The sequence below is a fragment of the Somniosus microcephalus genome, chromosome 14 (assembly GCF_052327205.1).
Source record: "Somniosus microcephalus isolate GS21.2 chromosome 14, FLI_Smic_1.0, whole genome shotgun sequence".
Classification (NCBI taxonomy): Eukaryota; Metazoa; Chordata; class Chondrichthyes; order Squaliformes; family Somniosidae; genus Somniosus; species Somniosus microcephalus.
This window is the reverse complement of record NC_141000.1, coordinates 5,057,851-5,074,371: the sequence shown is the minus strand read 5'-3', so window position 1 is coordinate 5,074,371 and position 16,521 is coordinate 5,057,851. Positions and strand designations below refer to the sequence as shown.

The 16,521-nt window shown below is 48.1% G+C and overlaps 1 protein-coding gene across 4 annotated transcripts in view; it reads right to left on the bottom strand.

Annotated features, from left to right (window-relative positions):
• The window catches only part of LOC147107289 (BCLAF1 and THRAP3 family member 3-like), a 397,394-nt gene that overhangs the window by 43,275 nt on the left and 337,598 nt on the right, over positions 1-16,521 (bottom strand). Inside the window, exon 1 of one of the 4 annotated variants that reach the window (XM_086006169.1) lies at positions 6,992-7,241. The exons of 1 other annotated variant lie outside the window; for it this stretch is intronic. The gene's annotated coding sequence lies outside the window, so the exon portion shown is untranslated. Of the gene's footprint in view, positions 1-6,991; positions 7,242-16,521 lie in introns of those variants that run through there. 2 more of the 4 variants (XM_086006166.1, XM_086006168.1) reach the window with 2 other exon arrangements.

The window sequence follows — 16,521 nt, the reverse complement described above, 5'->3', positions numbered from 1 at the left end:
TTCTATCATATTATGATCGCTCCGACCCAAGGGGCCTCACACAAGGACTCGTAAAAATCAACATTTCATTGTGCAGTACACACGTCTGCTGCATATATGACAAATAAAATTGAATTGAACAAGATTGCTAATTAATCCTTTCTCATTACATAATACCCAGTCTAAGATGGCCTGATCTCTAGTTGGTTCCTTGACATATTGGTCCAGGAAACCATCCCGTATACACTCCAGGAATTCCTCCTCCACAGTATTGTTACTAATTTGGTTAGCCCAATCTATATGTAGATTAAAGTCACCCATGATAGCTGCTGTGCCTTTATTGCACGCGTCTCTAATTTCCCGTTTAATGTCATCCCCAACCTCCGCATTACTGCTTGGAGGTTTGTATACCACTCCCACTAACGTTTTCTGCCCCTTGGTATCTCTCAGTTCTACCCATACAGATTCCACATCATCAGAGCTAATATCCTTCCTTTCAATTGTGTTAATCCCCTCTTTAACCAGCAATGCTACCCCACCTCCTTTTCCTTTATGCCTATCTTTCCTGAATATTGAATACCCCTGGATGTTGAGTTCCCAGCCTTGGTCACCCTGGAGCCATGTTTCCGTAATCCCAATCATATCCTATCCGTTTACCTCTATTTGCGCAGCTAATTCATCCACCTTATTACGAATGCTCCTCGCATTAAGACACAAGACCTTCAGGCTTGTTTTTTTAACACTCAGACCTTTTAGAATTATTATTTACTGTGGCCATGTTTGATTTAAACCCTTGATTTCTCCGATTGCCACCTCTGTTTTTCTCCTTCCTGTCTTTTGCTTCTATCCTTGTTTCCCTTTCCTCTATGTCTCCCTGCTCAGGTTCCCAACCCCCTGCCATTTTAGTTTAAGCCCTCCCCCAAAGCGCTAGCAAACACTCCCCCTAGGACATCGGTCCCAGTCCCGCCCAGGTGCAAACCGTCCGGTTTGTACTGGTCCCACCTCACCCAGAACCAGTTCCAATGTCCCAGGAATTTGAATCCCTCCCCCTTGCACCATTCCTCTAGCCACGTATTCAGCTGAAATATCCTTTTTCTACTCTGACTAGCACGTGGCACTGGTAGCAATCCTGAGATTACTACCTTTGAGGTCCTATTTTTTTAAATTTACCTCCTAACTCCCTATATTCAGCTTTTAGGACCTCATCCCGTTTTTTACCTATATCGTTGGTACCTATATGCACCACGACAACTGGCTGTTCACCCTCCCCTTCCAAAATGTTCTGCAGCCGTTGAGACATCCTTGACCCTTGCACCAGGGAGGCAACATACCATCCTGGAGTCACATTTGCGGCCGCAAAAACGTCTATCTATTTCCCTTACAATAGAATCCTCCATTACTATAGCTCTCCCACTCTTTTTCCTCCCCTCCTGTGCAGCAGAACCACCCACGGCGCCAGGAAGTTGGCTGCTGCTGCCTTCCTCTGATAAGCCATCCTCCCCAACAATATCTAAAGCGGTATATCTGTTTGAGAGGGGGGGGGGGGATGGTCACAGGGGACCCCTGCACTACCTGCCTGCGCCTACTACTCTGCCTGGTGGTCACCCATTCTCTTGCTGCCAGTGCAGTCTTTATAAAGCTCCTTCTACTCTTGTCTGGCAATGTGCCTTATCTCCAGCCTCAGAAAAGCTCAACCTACATCCCTCGAATGACACTGGCAATTCATCAAATTATGGACTTGATGTGCCAAATAACGGCCTGAATCCAAGAGGTTAAAGCTTAAAACTAAAGGCTTTTATTAAGTAAGAACACGGCATCAAGTTAACACAGGGCAACCATCATTCATCACCGACCCAGCCCTTATGAGCAAGACCCAGCTCTTATAAGTAAGACTCATACCAATCCGGAGGATCCAGAGGGGCGGGGCTCGGGAGGAGCATTAGTGGTTACACCTGTAGAACATTCCAGACATTAACAAATACAACAGACAATACAAATGCCAGAACACAGTTATTTCATCACATTCACCCCCTGCTATAGATTCAGTCTGTCAGGAGGTCTGATAGTCCTCTGGGAACTACGTAACTCTTGCTAAGGCTCCCCCCGGAGTACTAACTCTGGTTCATTCGAATTCCCAGAATCATCAGTGTTTTCCACACTGAGGGTGTGTCTCTCTGAAGGTCCAATACCACGATTGAAAACTCTACTCTCAGAGTCGAACTCTTTGAGCTCCAGCAGGTGCAAGATCTTTAATAGAGACCGTATCCTCTCGCCCATCCGGATATTGAATGTACGCATACTGGGGATTAGCATGGAGGAGTTGTACTTCCTCCACCAGTGGATCAGTCTTGTGGCCTCTCACATGTCTGCGCAACAGCACAGGGCCCGTGGTCATCAACCATGTGGGTAACAATACTCCATTAGTAGCTTTTCTTGGAAAACTAAACATCCTTTCATGAGGGGTGGCATTCGTCGCTGTACACAAGAGACACCTTATGGAATGCAGCATGTCTGGCAGGACATCCTGCCAGCGCGGTGTCGGCAGGCCTCGCGACTTCAGAGACAGTACGATAGCCTTCCACACTGTCGCATTTTCTTTCTCGACCTGCCCATTACCACGAGGGTTATAGCTGGTAGTTCTACTCATTGCAATCCCTTTCGATAGCAAAAACTGTCGCAATTCTTCGCTCATAAAAGGAAGAACCCCTATCACTATGTATATAGTTAGGCATGCCAAACAAGGAAAACAGTTGGCAGAGGCATTTAATTACAACAGCACTAGTCACATCCGGACAGGGGATAACAAAAGGGAACAGAGAGTACTCGTCTATAATATTAAAAAGAAAATAAACATTACAGTCGCTCGATGGAAGGGGACCTTTAAAATCGAGACTCAAACGCTCAAATGGTCGAGTTGCTTTAATAAGATGAGCTGGCTTGGATGGCTTATAGAAGCGGGGTTTGCATTCAGCACAAACACGACAGGTTCTGGTCATTGTCCGGACCTCCTCAATAGAGTAGGGTAGATTGTGGGACTTAATGAAGTGGTTCATTCTGGTAACCCCAGGGTGGCAGAGTGCGTCGTGGAGAATTTGAAGCTTATCTATACCTAGACTAGCACATACTCCTCGTGACAAAACATCCGATGGCTCATTGAATACTCCAGGCCTGTACTGAATATCATAGTCATATGTTGACAGTTGTATTCGCCATCTTAAAATCTTATCATTTTTGATCTTGCCTCTCTGCTTAGTGTTGAACATAAAGGCCACAGATCGCTGGTCAGTAATGAGCGTAAAACGTTGGCCAGCGAGATAATGTCTCCAATACCTGACTGCTTCGATAATCTCCTGTGCCTCCTTTTCCACTGAAGAATGTCGAACTTCTGGTCCTTGCAATGTACGAGAGAAGAAAGCTACTGGTCTACCAGCTTGGTTAAGAGTTGCTGCCAACGCAAAATCAGATGCATCACTTTCCACTTGTAAAGGGATCTTCTCATCCACGGCACATACCACTGCCTTCTCAATGCCCCATTTGATATTAAAGAAAGCCTCCTGAGCTTCCGCCGATAGCGGAAAAGACGTTGACTTAATAAGTGGTCGGACTTTATCCGAGTAGCTAGCCACCCACTGGGCATAGTACGAGAAGAATCCCAGACACCTTCTTAACGCTTTTACAGTGCGAGGTAAAGGTTATTCCTTAAGTGGGCGTAATCTTTCAGAATCTGGCCCGATTACCCCATTCTCCACAACGCAACCAAGAATACACAAACGTGTAGTATTGAAGGTACACTTGTTTTCGTTGTAGGTCAGGTTTAACCTCTTTGCAGTCTCTAGGAACTTCGCTAGATTTTGATCATGCTCCCGTTGGTCGCGCCCACAGATAGTAACATTGTCCAGGTACCAGAATGTTGCTTCCAACGCGTATTCATCCACCATACGATCCATCTCGCATTGGAAGACGGATACCCCATTCGTCATTCCAAAGGACACCCTAAGGAATTGGTACAGGCGCCCATTAGCTTCGAAGGCCGTATAAGGTCGGTCTTCTATTTTAATGGGGAGTTGATGGTAGGCAGACTTTAAATCAATGGTGGAGAACACGCGGTACTGAGCTATCTGGTTCACCATCTCAGAAATACGAGGCAAAGGATAGACGTCTAATTGGGTATACAAGTTTATAGTCTGGCTATAATCGACCACAAGTCTTCTTTTCATTAGTTTTAACCACCACCACCTGGGCACGCCACGGGCTATTACTGTGTTCGATGATTCCCTCCCGTTGAAGCCTTTCCACTTCCTCTTTTATACATTTTTTATCTTCTGAACTATACAGTCGACTCTTAGTCGCTATAGGTCTACAATTAGGAGCAAGGTTCACGAACAAAGAAGGCCGACTTACTTTTAAAGTAGAAAGGCCGCAGACTGTGAGCAGAGGCTGGGATCCACCATACTTAAGGGTGACGCTCTCATGCTGACACTGGAAGTCCAAGCCTAAAATTAAGTTCACACACAACTGAGGTAATATGAGGAGTTTAAAGTCCTTATACTCCGTATCCTTAACAGTCAATGTGGCTTTACAATATCCAGTTACCTCCGAAGTAAGGGACTTGGACGCCATCACGATTTCACTTCGAGTAGGATACACCTTCAATGAACAGGAGTTAACAAGGTTGGGGTGTATAAAACTTTCAGTACTGCCACAGTCTATCAAACACCCAGTAGGACGATCATTAATCTTGATGTCCATCATAGATTTCAACAAGGAGCACGGTATGGTCTGGTCAACCGTAACCGAGGCTAGAGTAAAACGATAGGCGGCAGCAGAAAAGACATCGGGTACAGGATTACCCTTACACACTTTACTAAAATGTCCCTGTTTCTTACATTTAAAACAGGTAGCCTCTCTGGCTGGGCATCTTTGCCTGGGATGTTTAGATTGGCCACAAAAATAACACTTAAACCCATGGGGTACAGCCGCAACAATAGGATTACGTGGAGGCTCCATTGGTGTTATGAATGCCTCCATACTCGGAACACACGAGGCTGAGAGAGACGCATGGGCTGATGCATACACTTCTAAATTCTTCTGGGCTACATCTAACGATCGAGCAGTAGCGACGACCGTTTTTAAAACTAACGAGTCATTCTCGAGGAGTCTCTGTCTAATATAATTAGATCGGAGGCCAGCTATGAAAGAATCACGGATGGCTTCTTCCTGATACAATATGGCAGAGACAGCCTTGTAGTTGCAATCCTTAGCCAAAGCCTTAAGGTCCTGCAGGAAATCGTCCAGTGATTTCTCGGGTAATCGCCTGCGAGTAGACAAAAGATACCTGGCGTATACTTCGTTAACCGACTTAATGTACTGGGCCTTAAGGGCTGCGAGGGCGTCTTCATATCTAGTAATATCTTCAATTATAGAGTAAGTTTGATGACTTACCAAGTTGGCTAGAAGACCCAACTTGTTAACCGTCGAATCGACCGATGCGATGAAGTGTTCAAAACATTGAAGCCAATGCGTAAATTTCTTCGAAGCGTCTGCCAAATGGGGATCGATATCCAGACGCTCTGGTTTCAAAAATCGATCCATCTTCCAAAAGTTGTTACTTAATAAAATTGATGTGCCAAATAACGGCCTGAATCCATGAGGTTAAAGCTTAAAACTAAAGGCTTTTATTAAGTAAGAACATGGCATCAAGTTAACACAGGGCAACCATCATTCATCACCGACCCAGCCCTTATGAGCAAGACCCAGCTCTTATAAGTAAGACTCACACCAATCCGGAGGATCCAGAGGGGCGGGGCTAGGGAGGAGCATTAGTGGTTACACCTGTAGAACATTCCAGACATTAACAAGTACAACAACAACAGACAATACAAATGCCAGAACACAAGAGTTATTTCATCACAGGACTGTTGTATTAGTTAAGACTCGGGCTGAAAATTCCAGTGCTCATTTGACATTAGTGCATAATCACCAGCAGAGAATTGGAGGCTTGCATCCAAGTACTCTGGGTTGTATACAAACCCGGATCTCAACATGAAAGCCTTTGTTTTAACTCAAAAATCTAGGCTGACACTTCAGTGCAGTGCTGAGGGAGTGCTGCACTGTCGGAGGTGCTGTCTTTCGGATGAGACGTTAAACCGAGGCCCCGTCTGCTCGCTCAGGTGGACATAAAGATCCCATGGCACTATTTTGAGTAAGAGCAGGGGAGTTATCCCCGGTGTCCTGGGGCCAATATTTATCCAACAACCAACATCACTAAATCAGATTACCTGGTCATGATTGCATGGCTGTTTGTGGGAGCTTGCTGTGCACATAGAAGATAGGAGCAGGAGTAGGCCATTCGGCCCCTCGAGCCTGCTCCGCCATTCAATGTGATCATGGCTGATCATCCAAACTCAGTACCCGGTCCCTGCCTTCTCCCCATATCCCTTGATCCCTTTAGCCTCAAGAAATATATCCAACTCTTTCTTGAATATATTTAATGAACTGGCCTCCACCGCCCTCTGTGGCAGAGAATTGGCTGCCGCGTTTCCTACATTACAACAGTGACTACACGCCAAAAAAAAGACTTCATTGGCTGCAAAGCGCTTTGGGACATCCGGTGGTGGTGATGAAAGGTGCTGTAGAAATGCAACCCTGTCTTTACTCTGCGCTCCTGCAATAGAGGGGGGGGGTCAGGGGGCAAAGCTGGCCGCGCAGGCGCGCCGGGGAGAGCGGGAGCTGCCGCGCATGCGCGCTGACCGTTCGCGAGAGGCCCGGATTTGATCCCGGTTAGTGGGGTCGCCCCACCCCCACACCCCGATTATTGGGGTCTCCGAGCCCCCGCCCCCACACCCCGATTATTGGGGTCACCGAGCCCCCGCGCCCACCACACTCCGGTTATTGGGATCACCGAGCCCGCTCCCCACCCCCACACTCCGGTTATTGGGATGGCCGGGCCCGCTCCTCCATCTTGGTCAACATCGCCATCTTTGACAACCACGACTGATTTGTTGAAACGTACCGACGGTTGCGGGAAGCCGTGCGATTGCCGGACGGATTCTCCCGCCCCTCTGCAGGAAGCCGGTTTTTATTATTATTCTTTTCCGTCCTCCGCCGCCGCTCAGGCTCTGATCTGCTCGGCTCGGTCTCTGCCCGCTCACCGCGCCTGAAGCCCGAACAAAACGCGCCTTCTCACCCTCCGCCCGCTCGACAACTTCCGCCGGAGAGCCCGGCACTGCGCAGGCGCCCTTTGCCCTTCCCTGCCGGAGAGCCCGGCACTGCGCAGGCGCCCTCTGCCCTTCCCTGCCGGAGAGCCCGGCACTGCCAGAGTGGCCGGCACTGCGCAGGCGCCCTCTGCCCTTCCCTGCCGGAGAGCCCGGCACTGCGCAGGCGCTCTCTGCCCTTCCCTGCCGGTGAGCCCGGCACTGCGCAGGCGCCCTCTGCCTTTCCCTGCAGGTGAGCCCGGCACTGCGCAGGCGCCCTCCCCTCTTTCTCAAAGGCAGCTGCAATGGTCAAATGCCAGCGATGCTCACATTGAGAATGAATTTTAAAAAACAATATCCTCTCTGCATTTGTAGAAATGTCAACCTTTAAATATTGATAATTAGTGAGATTGCCAGAAAAGGGTGGGGGGGGGCATAGAATTCAACAAGAAATATAACCTGGTCAAGAAATACTCCTTCAACTTATTTTAAAAATATTTAAAACTCTGGTCTGCTACAGTGAATGTGGATCCATTTCATTTTGGGACCCAATGGATTTGCTACAGTGAAGCATCCCACATTCAAACATCTGAAGATGCACTGGCTGGGATAATGGCCCTGAAATTAGGATCGGGTGCTTGCCGCGCGTGCAAGCCCCCCGACGTGCACTCACCCGGCGCGCCGACATCTGAAGCCCGGGCCTGCTTGGAATTCCTGTCACTGGCCCGGTTCAGATGTCGGCGCGATGTGCTTGCCTGATCCAGCGGCGTAGTTAGTGCGATGTGCCGGCTGGGATCAGGTGAGCACTGTGGAGCCAATCAGGGGAGGGGAAACTTCATTCATGAGTTTGAGAGTAAGAGCTGTCAAACTCATGAAAAGTATGGGCTGCCAAAACACTACTTAAACTTTAAATAAATTTTTTAAAAACATCCCACTGATTATATTAACTATAAATAAGTTTTTAAAAATGTTTTAAACAATTAATCAATTTTTTGAAAAAAATAAATTTTTTAAAAATAGGGTCTAAAACTAAACTTACCTTACTGTAAATTCTTTAAAAATAATAAACCTGTGGAAAAAAAAGTCTAAATTGTACTAAAAGCCCACTTACCTGAAAAACTAAATACTTACATCTTGTTTTTCCACGCGTAAAGACCGGAGGCCTTTACACGCGCGCAACTCTGGGAAAAAAAATGGAATTTCACTGCGCACACGCTGCATCACAAGTCGCACGCGCTCTGCCTCTTAACCCCTTGGGTCAGAGGACAGGAAATGCCGGTTTTCAGCGCATGCGCTGTGCATGCTGAAAACCGGCAATTCCCCCGGGCACACGCATGAGTACCCCGTCCGTACTCACGCGTTGGGACAGGAATTACTGGGCCTATGTGTGCAGATTTCTTCCTTGTTGAGTTCCGCTGGACTTGATTTCTTGGTGTTGCACCTATCAACAACAACAACTTGCATTTATATAGCACCTTTTAATGTAGTAAAACGTCCCAAAGTGGGTTAGCAAGTTGTGAGGAGGACACAGAGTCTGCAAAGGGATATAGAGAGGTTAAGTGAGTGGGCAAAAATTTGGCAGATGGAGTATAATGTGGGAAAATGTGAGGTTATCCACTTTGGTAGGAAAAATAAAAAAGCAAATTATTATTTAAATGGAGTGAGAGTACAAAACGCTGCGGTACAGAGGGATCTGGGGGTCCGAGTACATGAAACACAAAAAGTTAGCGTGCAGGTACAGCAAGTAATTAGGAAGGCTAATGGAATGTTGGCCTTTATTGCAAGGGGGATGGAGTATAGAAGTAGGGAAATTTTGATGCAACTTTACAGGGCGCTGGTGAGACCACACCTGGAGTACTGCGTGCAGTTTTGGTCTCCTTATTTAAGGAGGGATATACTTGCATTGGAGGCAGTTCAGAGAAGGTTCACGAGGTTGATTCCTGGGATGAAAGGGTTGACGTATGACGAAAGGTTGAGCCGGTTGGGCCTACACTCATTGGAGTTTAGAAGAATGAGAGGTGATCTTATTGAAACATACTAGATTCTGAGGAGGATTGACAGGGTAGATGCTGAGAGGATGTTTCCCCTAGTGGGAGTATCTAGAACTAGGGGGCATAGTTTCAGAATAAGGGGTCGCCCATTTAAAACGGAGATGAGGAGGAATTTCTTCTCTCAGAGGGTCGTGAATCTTTGGAATTCTCTTCCCCAGAGAGCTGTGGAGGCGGAGTCAGTGAATATATTCAAGGCGGAGATAGACAGACATTTGAACTACAGGGGAGTCAAGGGGTCTGGGGAGAGAGCGGGAAAGTGGAGTTGAGGACAAGATTGGATCAGCCATGATCTTATTGAATGGCGGAGCAGGCTCGAGGGGCCGATTGGCCTACTCCTGCTCCTGTTTCTTATGTTCTTAAGGCACTTCACAGGAACGATTATCAAACAAAATTTGACACCGAGCCACATAAGAAGATATTAGAACAGGTGAGCAAAAGCTGGGTCAAAGAGGTAGGTTTCAAGGAGCGACATAAAGGAGGAGAGAGGTAGCGAGGCGGAGAGGTTTGGGAGGGAATTCCAATGATACCGTGAGATAAAGCCAAGAAGCTAACTGAAACAGTTGAACTGATTTAAAGTATAATTTTACACCAGCAATGGAATTATACAGGAAGTAAATGGTCGCTAGTGCACATGGTGATGTTACAAACCCAAAGCGGCCCCCGTTACCTGACAGTGCCGGGAGTAGCTAGGACTGACCCCAGCAGTTGCTCTGGTCTCAGTCTGACGCAGCCTCTCAGACCAGCCCCGAGCCTCTCGCCAGTCTCTCCGTCTGGCACCACACCTGGTGCCGGGCAGTACCGCTTCTTAATCGGGCTGTAGTCATATCTCATTACCCTCACGATTCCCACTTCAGTCACTCGGTGCACTATTTCCAGATCATTGCCGTCCATACTCTCACCACCGACTCCATCCGCCCCCCACCACCCCATCACCAACCCCCACCACTGTCTCGGGTTGAAGCAGACTGTTCGCAACCTTGGCGTCTTATTTGAACACAAGCACCTGACCCGATCTCCTGTCCATCACCAAGACCCTCTGCTTCCACATTCCATAACATCGCCCCCATCCACCCCTACCACAGCCCGTCTGTTGCCTTTGTCACTTCCAGACTCAACTATTCTAGTGCTCTCTTGGCTAGCTTCCCACCCTCCACCTTCCACCCTGCATCAATTTCAGCTCACCCCAAACTCTGCTGTTCTTACCCTATCCTGCTTCGTCCCACTCCTCCAGTCCCCTGTCCTCGCTGACCCACATTGGATCCCGGTCCCACAACGCCGCCAATTTAAAATTCTCACCCTCAGGTTTAATTCTCTTCATAGCCTCACCCCTCCCAATCTCTGGAACCTGCCCCAGCCCTACAATATCCACCCCCACTGAACTCTCCATTCCACTGACTGGCATCTTGTTATCCCTTCCCCTCCCCTCCCCTCTCCCTTTGCCTCAACATTGGCGGCCGTGCCTTCAGCCTCCTAGGTGCTATGTTCTGGAATTCCCTCCCTAAACCCTTCCGCCTCTCTATCCCCCCCCCCTCTTCTCCTTTAAGACCCCTCCTTAAAACCCACCTCCGTGCCAAAGCTTTTGGTCAGCCATCCTAATATTTCCTTATTTGGTTCATTGTCCATTTTGTTTTCCTATGCCTTTCTTTTCTATATTAAAGGCACTATATAAATGCAGGTTGTTGTTGTACTCTACACAGGTGTGTACTGCACTATCTCACACCAGATTTAGCACACTCGTGGAAATCCGCTGATCCTGAGCGTATAGATATAATGCTTCAAGCAACAACAACTTGCATTTAAATAGCGCCAGCGCTTGGGGCCTAGGCAGCTGAAGGCACGGCCGCCAATGGTGGAGCCATGAAATCAGGGATGTGCAAGAGGCCAGAATTAGAGGAGTGCAGATATCTCGGAGGGTTGTGGCGCTGGAGGAGGTTACAGAGATAGGGAGGGGCGAGGCCATGGAGGAGTTTGAACACAAGGATGAGAATTTTTAAATCGAGGCATTGCTGGACCGGGAGCCAATGTAGGGATCATGGGTGAACGGGACTTGGTGCGAGTTAGGATATGGGCAGCAGAGTTTCGGATGAGCTCAAGAGGGTGCAAGGTAGGAGTGCCAACCAGGAGAGCTTTGGAATAGTCAAGTCCAGAGGTAACAAAGGCATGGATGAGGGTTTCAGCAGCAGATAGGCTGAGACAGGGACAGAGACTGGCGATGTTACAGGTGGGAGTAGGCGGGCTTGGTGATGGGGAGGATATGGGGTCGGAAGCTCAGCTCAGGGTCAGATAGGATGCTGAGGTTGCGAACAGTCTGGTTCAGCCTCAGCCAGTGGGCAGGGTAAGGGGTGGAGTCAGTGACTAGGGAACAGAGTTTGTGGCAGGGATTGAAGACAATGGCCCCGGTATTCACTGGGACGGGGTTTCAGAGAGGGAGGGAGGGAGGGGTTCCGCACGCCGAGGTGTTTTAACTCCACAGTGTGCGTGGTTTGTAAACAGATTCCCCGCCCAGAAGCCAGCCTGATTGACAGGCTTGGCTGCCTGTCGGGTGGGGAATGCTCCAGAAAAGGTCACAGCCCAGGATCAGGTACGTTTTGTGGTTGTTGCGGGTAGCGATCGTGGAGGGGGGGTTGGTGGGGGAGATGGGTTTGGGCTGAGCGCGAAGTGTCGATGATCGCAGGGGGTCGGAGATCAGGGGGTCGGAGATCGGGGGGTCGGGGAGATATCGGAGGGGTTTCAGAGATCGGGAGAGTTGGGGAGAGATCGTAAGGGGGTCGGAGATCGGGGAGTCGGAGAGAGATCGTAAGGGGGTCGGAGATCGGGGGGTCGGGGAGAGATCGGAAGGGGGTCGGAGATCGGGGGGTCGGGGAGAGATCGGAAGGGGGTCGGAGATCAGGGGTCAGGGGGATATTGGAGGGGTTTCAGAGATGGGGGAATCGGGGAGAGATTGGAGGGGAGTCGGCGATCAGGGGGTCAGAGAGAGATTGGAGGGGGGTCGGAGATCGATGGGGTCAGGGAGAGATTGGAGGGGGGTCAGAGATCAGGGGGTCGGGGAGAGATCGGAGGGGGGTCGAAGATCAGGGGGTCGGCGATCGGGGGGTCGGAGATCGATGGGGTCGGGGAGATATCGGAGGGGTTTCAGAGATCGGGGGGTCGGGGAGAGATTGGAGGGGGTCGGGGATTGGGGGGGTCGGGGAGGGATTGGAGGGAGGTCAGAGATCGGGGGAGAGGGGGGTGTCGAGTGGAAAGTCGGAGATCACGGGGAGATCGGGGGTCAGTGATGGGGGAGTCGGTGATGGGGGTGGTTGAGGGGTGATCGTGAAGGTGGGAGGGGGTTTACAGGTAAGCTTGTTGGGCCCAGGGGAAACACTCCTGCTCCTCCTGGCCCACAAGCAGTGCTGTAAAGGTACTTACCTGATTGGTCCAGCCCTTCTTGCCAATTTTGCCTGCTGGCTTTTTTCCCCAAGGCCTGGGAAACCAGGCCATCATCGGGCCAAGATTAAAAACACTGTGAAAATAGAAGCACGAAGCCTCCTTAAAGGTTTGCAACAACCAAACCGCCCCCTAGAGCGGATTGGCCGTCCGCCCCCGACCCGCCTTTGTTAAACTGGAAGTGGGTATGTTTGAGGCAAGTGGGTTCCTCTTTCAGGTTTTTAATATTTTTACTTCCCGCCCGACCCAAGCCCACTTATTTTGAGGGATTAAAATTATCCCCAATGGCTTCAGCCTTCCCAATATTTAATCAGAGGAAATTTCTGCTCATCCAGAACTGGATGTCGGACAAGCAGTCGGACAATTTAGAGACTGTGGAGGGGTCGAGAGGTGGTGGTGAGGTGGAGCTGGGTGTCGTCAGCGTACACGTGGAAACTGACGCTGTGTTTTCGCATGTTGACCAGGGGCCTCGTGTTGAAGGGATAATTACAGTCCTAGCCCTTTCGGGCTACCCCAGATCAGGCATATTAAGAACATAAGAACATAAGAAATAGGAGCAGGAGTAGGCCAATCGGCCCCTCGAGCCTGCTCCACCATTCAATAAGATCATGGCTGATCTGATCCTAACTTCAAATCTTCTATCACTCTGCATCCACCCGAACCCATGTGATCTCCCGGGAGAGGCGAAAGGATCAAGCCCCTTCACAATCTTATATGTTTCAATAAGATCGCCTCTCATTCTTCTGAACTCCAATGAGTAGAGTCCCAATCTACTCAATCTCTCCTCATATGACCACCCCCTCATCCCCGGGATTAACCGAGTGAACCTTCTTTGTACTGACTCGAGAGCAAGTATGTCTTTTCTTAAGTATGGACACCAAAACTGTATGCGGTATTCCAGGTGCGGTCTCACCAATACCTTGTACAACTGCAGCAATACCTCCCTGTTTTTATATTCCATCCCCCTAGCAATAAAAGCCAACATTCCATTGGCCTTCTTGATCACTTGCTGCACCTGCATACTAACTTTTTGAGTTTCGTGCACCAGGACCCCCAGATCCCTTTGTACTACAGTACTTTCCAGTTTCTTGCCATTAAGATAATAACTTGCTCTATGATTTTTCCTGCCAAAGTGCATAACCTCACACTTTCCAATATTGTATTCCATCTGCCAAATCTCTGCCCACTTACTTAGCCTGTCTATGTCCCTTTGCAGGTTTTTTATGTCCTCCTCACTCACTACTTTCCATCCCATCTTTGTATCATCTGCAAACTTTGATATGTTACACTCGGTCCCCTCCTCCAAATCGTTAATATAGATTGTAAAGAGTTGGGGACCCAGCACTGACCCCTGCGGAACACCACTAGTTACTGGTTGCCAATCTGAGAACGAACCATTTATCCCAACTCTCCCAACGTATTCCCCAGACGTTCACCCTCCACTTAAGTTAGAGATAGCCGAATTCCATAAGACGCTTAAATGGGTCTAAAGGTTCAAGCTATCTCTCCCTAAAGGAAAGGAACGACTAAAGATATTACTGTCCTCCGGATAGTATTTTAATAAGTTGAACTAGACTGTAACCTTCCAGATATTCTGAGGGTCCAGAATACCCCCCAGAATTCTGCAACTCCTTACAAAAGAGTGTACAGAATTTGTGGGTTCGCGGGTCTATACAGAATTACACTTTGAGACAATTCTAAAAATATATAGTTTTATTTAAGAGCCAACATTCAGTTAACATCTGTTGAATCAGTCACAACATTAACAATTCAAAATACAATTAGCTTACATTTCTTATTTCTCAGAGATCCTTATTCTCAAATCTTTACTTCGTTACATTTCTTATTTCTTACTTATTTCTAAATCCAGAACATCCACCAAAATCAATCTGATTTCCCGAGACTCATAGTTAAAGACTTATAGAGCTGCCTCTGGAAAGTTGAGAAACACCCTGCCCGTTCAGCGTGTTCTGACTTCTGTTAAAAAAGTCTTATTTTTATACCCTTTTGGCATTGGTTTCTTCTTTGATGTTCTCTGCTGATGTCAGCTAATTGTCTTTATTGATACCTTTTTCAAATGCTTTCTATTTTACTGTCAGTTCAACTATTGCATGCATAATTATTTCTCTACCTTTAGGTGTTCCAAAAACCATCATAAAAACAATGACAGCAATGGTTTCTGTTTGATATCATTCTTACAAAATGCTTTCCATTCAATTCTTCATTTTGGCTTTACCGGTTTTAACAGATGCTGAGGGCTGGACTTTCATTGAGGAGTCGGGTAGGAGGCGGGACTACAACTTTCGGGGTTGTCGTCCCGCCTCCATCGAGTTCTAGCCAACCCACGTGATTTTCACTTGATTGACCTTGTTGAGCCCGCCCAGCGGGTGCAGCAGGCCAATTAAGGGCCACACGGCAACAGGTGACGTCACAGATTGAAATTTCATCTGTCAAAACCTTTTGACAGATGAAATATCAGCGTTCGACAGCTGTTTGAAGCTGTCAAACACTGATAATCTGTACTCCAGGTTAATTCCTTCCTATAAGGATGATTTAGAGATCTCCCCGGAACAGAAAGCTGAATGCTGTAATTTTTGACAGCTCACAGCCATCCTGCTTTCTGTGCCGGTGAGATGAGGGACTCCTGAGACCTGAAGGAAGGAAGGCTGTAAAGGTATGTAAAACTTCTTTAAACACTTTACACACACCAAACACACTTACCTTTGCACTCATGCACCCATCACTCACCTGAACACCGGACATCTTGACCCCTCCAAGCCCTTCATCCCGACGGTCCGCCTCCTCTAACTTGGCGTGGTTTGGAGCCGTCGGGAATCCCACACTTCAACCTTAAAAATAGGGATTAGGCTAAAAACTGCCTGTTAACTACCTGTTAACAAGCAGTTAATTGGCACTAATCCCCTTCCCGCCTCGGGGAGGCGGGTCCCAGTGCGGGCCGGTAACCGCCTCCTTTGAAACTGGCATGGAGGCGGGTTGGGGCGGGATGGGTTGGTGCCCCCCGATTTCGGGATTTTAACCCCCCACATGCCTCCAATCCCGCTTCCATGGCCCAATGAAAATCCTGCCCATAGTCTCCGTGGCAGTCCACGTTTAACACAAAAACAATGTAATTGCTTGGTGCCTCTATTGAAGTTATATTTTCAAAGCCTTCTTGTTGGTATTGGCCCAGAAATTCGGGTTGGGGGCTTCCCGCGGGTGCAAGCCCCCGACCTGCACTTACCTTGCGCGCCGGCAGTTGAGCTGTAGGGCCCCGTGGAATTCCGCTCTGGGGTCTGGCCCAGCTGCCGGCGCGCTGTGCTTGCGTATCCCAGGGGCGTAGTTAGTGCGATGCATCCCCTGGGATCACGTGGGCCATGGGCAGCCAATCGGCGCAGGGAAAAGCCCATTCATAAGTAGTGACAGGAAGACCTGTCAAAACTCATAAATACTACGGCCCCAAAATAGTAGTAAACCTTCAAATAAATTTTAAAAAATCATCACACTTTTTAAATAAACTATAAATTACATTAAATAACTATTTTAAACAATAATTTAAATTTTTGGAAAAAATAATTTTATATTCTAAGGGCTAAAAATAAACTTACCTTGCTTTAAAGTATTTAAAAATAATAAACCTGTGGAAAAAATGTTTTAATTTTAATTAATTGACCACTTACTTTTTAAAATGCAGGCCTTACGCCTGGTTTTTACATTTCTAAAATCTAAAGACTTACCCTCACGGAAAAACCTGTAAAAAAAAACGTAAATTCAAAGCGCACGCGCAGACTCCCCCGCGCAGGTGTTCGACCTCTGAACCCCTTTGTTCAGAGGAACGGAAGTGCCGGTTTCCCGCGCATGCGCAGTGCATGCAA